This window comes from Gastrolobium bilobum, unplaced genomic scaffold, assembly GCF_033153095.1.
Source record: "Gastrolobium bilobum isolate Gb01-03AN ecotype WA unplaced genomic scaffold, APGP_CSIRO_Gbil_v1 utg4103, whole genome shotgun sequence".
Lineage (NCBI taxonomy): Eukaryota > Viridiplantae > Streptophyta > Magnoliopsida > Fabales > Fabaceae > Gastrolobium > Gastrolobium bilobum.
In genome coordinates, this window is record NW_026897561.1 from 62,975 (window position 1) to 71,847 (window position 8,873).

General features: G+C 33.8%; 1 pseudogene; it reads left to right on the forward strand.

The window, feature by feature from the left end:
- The first annotated feature begins 5,308 nt into the window (after positions 1-5,308).
- On the forward strand, positions 5,309-7,637 carry LOC133308052 (protein REDOX 2-like; annotated as a pseudogene).
- Positions 7,638-8,873: the final 1,236 nt, after the last annotated feature.

Consider the following 8,873-nt stretch of genomic DNA (forward strand, 5'->3'; position numbering starts at 1 on the left):
AGCCGAATTGTAGGTACTCTTTAAGTAGTCATACATTATACCATGACAACATGTGTTCCACCAAATTGTCTTGATGCCTCTATATATTGGGGAAGCAATGACTCTCATGAATCATATATGAATAATGTATTTCATTCTTTATATTTTTATCATGTATTATAATATCTTTAGTATTCCAGAAAGATGTCCAGCTAGAGGATTAAGTTTTCATTCTTGCATTAAGTTGGAAAGATCATGATTATTAAATCTTAATTAATCAAACATATTCATTGTAGAATTGAATGTCACGAATTCAATCGCTATATATCTTTTGCACTCTATGCCCTACAATACCCCGACACGCCTTTTTTTTTTTTTTTTTTTTTAAATATGCGTGTTGGACACCGACACGTGTTCAACACGCTGTCAATATTTTGGGACACATGGTCAACTTTTCGACATGCAGTCAATTTTTTTCAACACGTGATCAACGTTCCGCACGGTTTTTTTTTTTAATCTTAATTTTATTTTATTAACTAAAAATAAAAAAAATTATTTATAAATCAATTTTTTTCTGTTATGAAATTTGACATGAAAAATTAACAAGGTACGAATTTTTTTTTATTTTTATATTTATGTTATGAAATTTGAATATTTGATTGGTTATATGACTTATTATGAACTGTTATATGTATTAAATATAAATTATATTATATATATTAAAAATATTATTTAATATCAAAACGTGTCCCAACGTGTCGAAATATGCCATTTTTTAGAATTAATGTTGTTCTGCCTTGAGCAGATCTGTCTGACCTACGGTCGGGTCTTTGATATTGGATCTAGGGCTTTCTCACTAGATACTTATGAATTAGGTATCTTGGGGACAGCAGATCGCTACACACTATATGGTGGCCTTAACCAGAGGGGGTGTGTGTGTGCACTGTCGTGTTTGAATGAAATAGGGTTCGAGAGATCAGTCATACCTGTGGTTTTTAGTCCTATTTATAGAGCTTACCTCTGGGCTGATGTTGGTTGGGCTTCTTGCTACTGTGGGCCTTTCTCTGGCCCATAACAAACGTGTTGGCGTGTCGTGTCGTGTCCCGGGTCAGTGTCCGTGCATCATAGTCTATGCCCGTCTCACATACATTAGTTATGCCAACATACAAATGTATACATCTATGTATTTATTTGTGTATTTGTCATCATTGTTATCCCCCGTGTTGACCCAAATTGCTACACGTTAGGATTTAGACATTATATGTTGACTTTTAGCAGTGAAAAACTTCAAAGTGTTATTAACTATCTAACAACTTAATAATAAAACATAGGCAAATGAAATGCAAAGTGGTGTGCAGTATTTGATCGATTTAGATGTGAAAGAGGAAAGGGAGTCTTAGTAAAGTTATTTTTTGTAATCAAAAGATCACAGATTTGAATCTGGAAAATATTCTCCTTATTACGTACAATTGATCATCATCGCTATTATTACAAGTTGGAAAATCTTGTGCATCGAATTTTTTTTTTTAATGTGCAAGAGACAAGGTTAGAAAAAAAGGTCACTAAAAGACAATGATATACCTTGATAAAACTAAGTAAAAAATAAATTAATAACAAATAAACAATACTCTCATTTCTTTCTCTTTATGCATGTCTATCCCTAATTGGCTTCAAACATGTCAGAGAATCACAATTATATTATATCCCATCCCTGTTATTAAAATTCAAACAGAAAAACACAGAAATCAACAATCAAAAATACTCAATGCAACCAAATGGTGATAGCTCAGTTGGCGCATGGGAGCTGAGCAAGTGGAGGTGAGAACATGTATTTGATCCTTCTCAATATCACCTTTGAGAGAGGTTTAAAGCCATAATTCTGTACCTGTCCCGAATCAGACTAGTCGCGAAGCGATGAACCAATTGAAATATTTCCAAAAAAAAAAAACAATACTCAATGCCTATGTTCAGCTCTAGAGAGTTGTTATAGTTGTACTTACACATCATTTGATAATAAATGTTCACCAGTAAGTATCAGACTCTATTCTATTTTTCTTTTTCTTTTTTCCTTTTAGTGTTATTCAAGCCAACCAAACAAATATCACAAAAAAATACTTGCTTGCTTCGAAGAATAAATATAACACAGAAGCCCACATGACCATGCTAAATGCTCAAAGCAAATAAAAGTGTAATGTCATTTATAAATATCCAAGACAAGCAAGATCATCAAATGAATTAACCCAAATCAAGATTTCACATTAATATAGAACCATAAAAATCAGTATTATACTTAGCTAAAAACTTAAAAGAGAAGGATGGATAGGAACTCATCAACCGCTTGCTTGCCTCAATTAGAGGAAAGATGAAGATAAAGAAATTGAGGTGTCATCTTTCCTTTTATGTCATCTGAAAATGGACCTTACAAGTCCTTGGAAGAGCTTTTGGATGGCGAACCCAGAACAAAATCTTGTTTAAATAATCAAATGCTTAATTATTTTCATTTTTTTCTTTTCTTTTAATTTCATACCTTCCACAAAATCACTGTTAATTTCCTTAGGCTTTGTTTAGGAGTTTAAAGGGAATGAAAAGGAAGAGAATCCAAAGGGGAGGGAGGGGAAGGAAGGGAAAGAAATTAAAGGATATTCTCTTCCCTTGTTTGGGAGTTAAAAAAATGGTAAGGGAGAAAAATGGACGGTCAATGAGATATTTTACCATTTTACCTTTTTTTTAAATTAATATAATTAAAATATTTTATAAATTAAATTAAATTTAAAATTTATAAAAAATTTATTTATGTACTTTTCACAATATTAAAAAAATCATATTTTCGATGGAATTTTTACGTTGCAAATGACGAAAATTTCGTCACAAATTATTTTTTCATCAGAATATTTCTCGTCGAAAAGCGACAGAATTTTTTCTCCGATGAAAATTTTTACAAAAATAAATTTTCTATCGAAATTTTGGGCAAAATTTAGTTTCCGTCAAAAGTATTGACGAAAATGATTTCCTCCATCAAATGTTTAAAACGATAAAAGAATTCTGTCAAAAAATTTGATGGAAATGTGTTCTGACGAAAATTTCGACGGAAATTGTTTTTTCAAAAAATTTGAAGGAAATGTTTCATTCGGAACTTTCGACGAAATTCAGATTCTGTAAAGAATTTTGACGGAATATTTTTCCGTCAAAATTTTTTATCGAAATATTTTCCGTCAAAAAATTTTAGGAAAATATTTTCTGTAGAAAATTTTTGACAGAAATTTTTTCCGTTGTAAATTTTGATAGAAATGTTTTTTTATCAAAAAACTTGACGAAAATAATTTTCTTAGAAAATTTTCGATGGAAATGTGTTCCTTAAAAATTTGAACAGAAATTTTTTTTGTCAAGAAGTTTAACGAAAAGTTTCCGTCGAAATCTTTCAGCGGAATTTGAATTCTGCAAAGAATTTTGATGAAATATTTTTATGTCAAAGATTTTCGATGAAGTGTGTTTCGTTGAAAATTTTAATGGAAATATTTTCGTCAAAAATTTCGATGATTATGTTTTTTTGTGAAATGTTTTGACGAAATTTAGATTCCGTAAAAAAATTTGGCAAAAAAAATTTTCGTCAATATTTTTTTACAAAAATGTTTTTAGTCACAAATTTTTATGGAAATGTTTTTCGTCGAAAAATTTTGATAGAAATTTTTTTCGTAAAAAATTTTGACGTATTTGTTTTACATCAAAACTTTTCGATGGAAATGTGTTTCGTCAAAAATTTGGACGGAAATATTTTCGTGGAAAGTTTGGACGTAATTTAGATTCTATCAATAATTTTGACAAATTTTTTTTCCTTAAAAAATTTATGTTAGTGAGGCAAAATCTGGTTTTTTCTTTAGTTTTGACGATATTTTTTTAACGTATATGATTTTCATCTAAAAATTTATCTCTATTTTTGACGAACTATTTTTCGTCGATAAATTATGTTGGTATTTGAGACTTTTCTAATAATGTTACATTTAAAAATGATTTACATTTATGTAGTTTTCACTTTTTAATGCTAAGGGTAGATAAATAATTTTTAATATTTTTCCCCTTAAACCCCAAATTGAGGGAACTTTAATTTTAAGAAGAAGGAGGGTTTTGGAGAGTTTAGTAAAAATCCTCAATTTCTTCCCTTCATATTTTTCAACTCACAAATATGGGAAGGGCTTACTAAAACCCTCACTTTCTTTTCCTTTCATTCCCCTTCTGAAATTAACTCCCAAACAAAGTGTAAATCTCATTAAAAAATGTGAAGAATTAACTCAAGCTATTTAAAAAGGATAAATTTAGCAACTCAGGTGATAGAAATTATCCTCGCCTCACAGTTTAGTCTTTAGATTTTTTTTTTGGTAGGCTAGTCTTTAGATTTAATTGTGTAATATTTAATTTTTAAATAGGAAAAACTTCTGTCAACCTAGTTCATTTTAATCACTAAAAGGTATTTATTTAATATAAACTCCTATGTATGTATAATTAATTTAAAAGTAGATTAATGTCAGATGGGATGGGTTACCAAGCACATGACGGGAAATCGTAATTGATGGGTTAAATTATATCAATCATAACAATTAAATCCAACATCATATCTTAATCTTAAATTATATTTATATAGTTTTCACTTAACTTATTACCAACTATTCCATCACATTTGTACAAATAATTTCAAGAAATAAAGTAGTAATTTATTCTGTGACTAACACAGTTGCACATATTATAAGCTCCATCCTGGGCAGAATAAATAGCTAGTAATTTATTCACACACTCACAGCCTGTAATTATAACCAATTTCACATCAAGTCAGTTGCCGAGTAATTTGTCATCATACTATGTTAGGTTGGACCTATCAAGTGTCCAAAGAAAACAAAATTTCCAAATTTTTATCTAAGATGATTGCTAGTTAGACAAACAATCTCCCGGAAGGGTCTATTCAAACGTGATGGCCTTGGACTATCTTCAAAGGCTACAGTTTCATCAGAATATGTGGATACAAAACATCAGAAAACACCTTCATATATTGTAGTCACATTTTACACAAACCTAACACACTGAGAGAATATGGAAGCAAAGTGTTAAGAACCTTGAGATCACCACCCCAAAAGCTAGCTCAAAGGGTAGGAGTGTCCAAGGCTTTATAAACCTCACATTAGTTGCCCATACAATCAATGTGGGACTATATTTCTCAACACGCCCCCTCACACGAGAGCCCACTGGGCTTGAAGGGCTGACAATATACAAGCCCACCTACATGTGGAAATTCCACTACAAAGAAAGTGGGAGGCGGTGAGATATCGAACGCTCTGATACCATGTTAAGAACCTTGAGGTCACCACTTCAAAAGCTTGCTCAAAGGGTGGGAGTGCCCAAGGCCTTATAAACCTCACATTAGTTGTCTATACAACCAATGTGAGACTATATTTCTCAACACAAAGAAAATCCCAGAGGTAACACTAAACTCAGGGCAAAAGATGCCTCTGATAGGCCTAGGAACTGCAGCAGATACTCATACACCACATGAAGCTCTCACCTCAATCTTCATTGATGGCTTTGAAGTTGGATACAAACACTTTGACACTGCTGCTTTCTATGGAAGCGAGGAGCCTCTAGGAAAAGCTGTGGCAAAGGCTTTAGAACTAGGCCTTATAAAAGGCCGTGATGAAGTGTTCACTTCAAAACTTTGGTGCACTGATGCACACCATGACCTTGTTCTTCCAGCTCTTAAGACCACGCTGCAGTTGAGTATAATCCTCTTCCCAAGTTTGTTAATTTCTCTATTTGTAATCTTCCTCTAGATGATGCTTGTTTTCTAAGTTTTATTCAAACTGTTTAGGAAGCTGAGACTGGAGTATGTGGATCTCTATTGGATTCATTGGCCAGTGAGGCTGAAACCTGGAGTTGAATTTTTTAAAATGTCAAAGGAGGATGTGCTGCCCTTTGACATAAAAGGAACATGGGAAGCTATGGAAGAGTGTCAAGATTAGGTTTAGCCAAGTCTATTGGTGTCAGCAACTTTGGCATCAAAAAGCTCAACCAGCTCTTAGAAAATGCTACTGTCGTTCCTGCTGTCAATCAGGTATGAAACTTTAGCAATGAAAGATTGATTTTGACACAGTGATGAACACTTGTTGGTGATTCCATTAAATTGGTTTTAGGTGGAAATGAGCCCATCATGGTAGCAGGGGAACTTTAGAGAATTCTGCAAGCAGGAAAGAATCCATGTGAGTGCATGGTCACCACTAGGAGCTTACAAAACTTTGTGGGGGTACAAATGCAGTGATGGAGAACCCAATCCTTACGGAAATCGCTCGAACAAGACAGAAGAGCGTGGCTCAGGTGCTCTTACCATCTCAGTCTTAAATTACCCTGCATTATATAACTTTAGTAACCATGAAGTTTTAAACTTTTAAGTAAAGGAGTAAACCAATAGGTCCATTTCTTTAAGAGGGTGAGCTTGGAGTTGTGCTAAAGCTGTTCTTTTGTGGCTGAGCCTGAAAGGTCACGAGGTCAAATTTTGGAAACAATCTCTTTATAAATATGAAAGGATCTCTTTACATTATGTAAGAATAAGACTTTCTAATAAGGAATGCCCTCTGATAGAGATATATAAAACCATTAATGTAACCTCACCCAATAGCTTAAGCTTTTGGTTGAATTGGGTATCAGAACCTCAGTGTCACGGGTTCGATCCTCACCGCCCACCATTTTCTCTTGTGAAATTTCTTAGCATAGGTAGGTGAGGTTGTACATTGTCCACCATTCAATCCCAATGGGCTCTCGAGTGAGGGAAAATGTTAAAGATATATAAAACCATTAATATAATTTCAGCCAACAACTTAAGCTTTTGGGTTGAATTGGTTCTTTATATGTATTAGAGTATCGGTGTCATGGGTTCGATCCTCACCGCCCTCTATTTAATTAAGTCTTGTGGAGTTTGTTAGTACAGGTAGGTGGGTCTGTGCATTGTCCACTCTTTAAGTTCAATGGGCTCTCGTTTGATAGGGCATGTTAGATAATAGTATAAACTATTAAAAAGACCCTTACCCAACAACTTAAGCTTTTGGGTTGTATTGGTTCTTTATATGATATCAGAGCTCACCCAACTCCCTAGTCTTGCTAGTTGGGATTTAACTAGAAATAGTTGGTATATTTTCATATTTAAGGTGAAAAATGCTTTTATGAAAAAGTTATGGAGATCACTTGTACCTTTTTAATAAACATGCATAAGCGTGCAGAGTAAAGCAGGATTTTTTTTTCTACCTGTCATTACACAAAGCAACCGCTCAAATTGGGAGAGATAATTTGCCAAGTACATATGTTTTTTAATAATAATAAAATAGTGTGAAGTGTAACTTTTTTGATGTGGACATAATTTCTTATTTTGATAACCTGGTGGTTCATAAACAAATTATACAGGTAGCATTAAGATGGATATACGAGCAAGGGGCAAGTGCCATTGTGAAGAGCTTCAACAAGGAGAGGATGAAATAAAACCTTGAAATATTTGATTGGGAACTGAGTCAGGAGGAATCACAGAAAATCAGACAGATTCCACAATGTAGGATTTTTTTGGAGAACAATTTGTATCAGAAAATGGCCCTTTCAAGTCCTTGGAAGAACTGTGGGATGGTGACCCCTGAAATCAATCCTAGTAGCAGCAAAATGTCATCAAATATATGTATGTGCACAACTTCATGTTGGCCCGTGCACGGGGAGCTCATGGCGGGGAGAGACCGCCAACCATGGGCCAAGTGAGCAGCAACATTAAGTGGGCTCGGAACTCCACAATCAAACCCAAAACCTTAAGGTATTAGGTGCATGGGTCCTTCCACTTATATGGTGCTCACTTAGTCCATTCTTAACTAATGTCGGACCTTTTTCACTCATTCATTCACACTTGGATTACTCAACATCTCCCCCTCAAGTGTGAATCCAAGGCCCACATTCTTTCTTCGAGTATTCATGGGGTTCCTCATCAAGGCTTGACTATGCATCAAGACCTTGGCTTCCCACATCAAGACATACTCGGATCACCACAGGCCAATCCACTATTAGCTTTGATACCAATTGTTGGGTCGTGCACGGGGAGCTCATGGCAGGGAGAGATCGCCAACCATGGGCCAAGTGAGCAGCAACATTAAGTGGGCTCGGAACTCCACAATCAAACCCAAAAATTAGGTGCATGGGTCCTTCCACTTATATGGTGCTCACTTAGTCCATTCTTAACCAATATGGGACCTTTTTCACTCAATCATTCACACTTGGATTCCTCAACACTTCATACCAATGTCGTGGATTTATAAATATGTTGATTGGGTTTGCACTTATGTATAGTTTTAGGTTTATGCTATGTCTACGTATTTGACTTTGAGATTTAGATATTGAGGTAGGATATTTATACTATCAATTATTTCTATTATCACTCTAATATAACTATGTACTTTGGGGAGTACATCAAAAATTGTTTTTCTTTTCTTTCTTTTCAAAAACTTTTTAGATATTGTCTGTTGAAAAGTGGGATCCAACGATAATTAGAGTGATAATAGAAAAATGGGATAGTAAAAATATCACCCCTCCTAGATATTATATGTTGGCATTTAGCAGTGAACAACTTCAAAGTGTTATAAACTATCAACAACTTTAAAATAAAAAAGGAATATGAGTGATATTATGCGAACAAAGTGATGAGCAATATTTAATCAATCAAGTTGTGCAAGAAAAAATGTTGGAAGTAAAACTCAATATGTGAGAACGTTATACCCTGATAAAAATAATTTCTCTATCGAACATTTCTTCTGATGATTTGATTTCATGGCAAGAAAAGAAAATATAAGTAATTTATCATGAAAGAAAATATGTTTGTCGTTGAAATACTT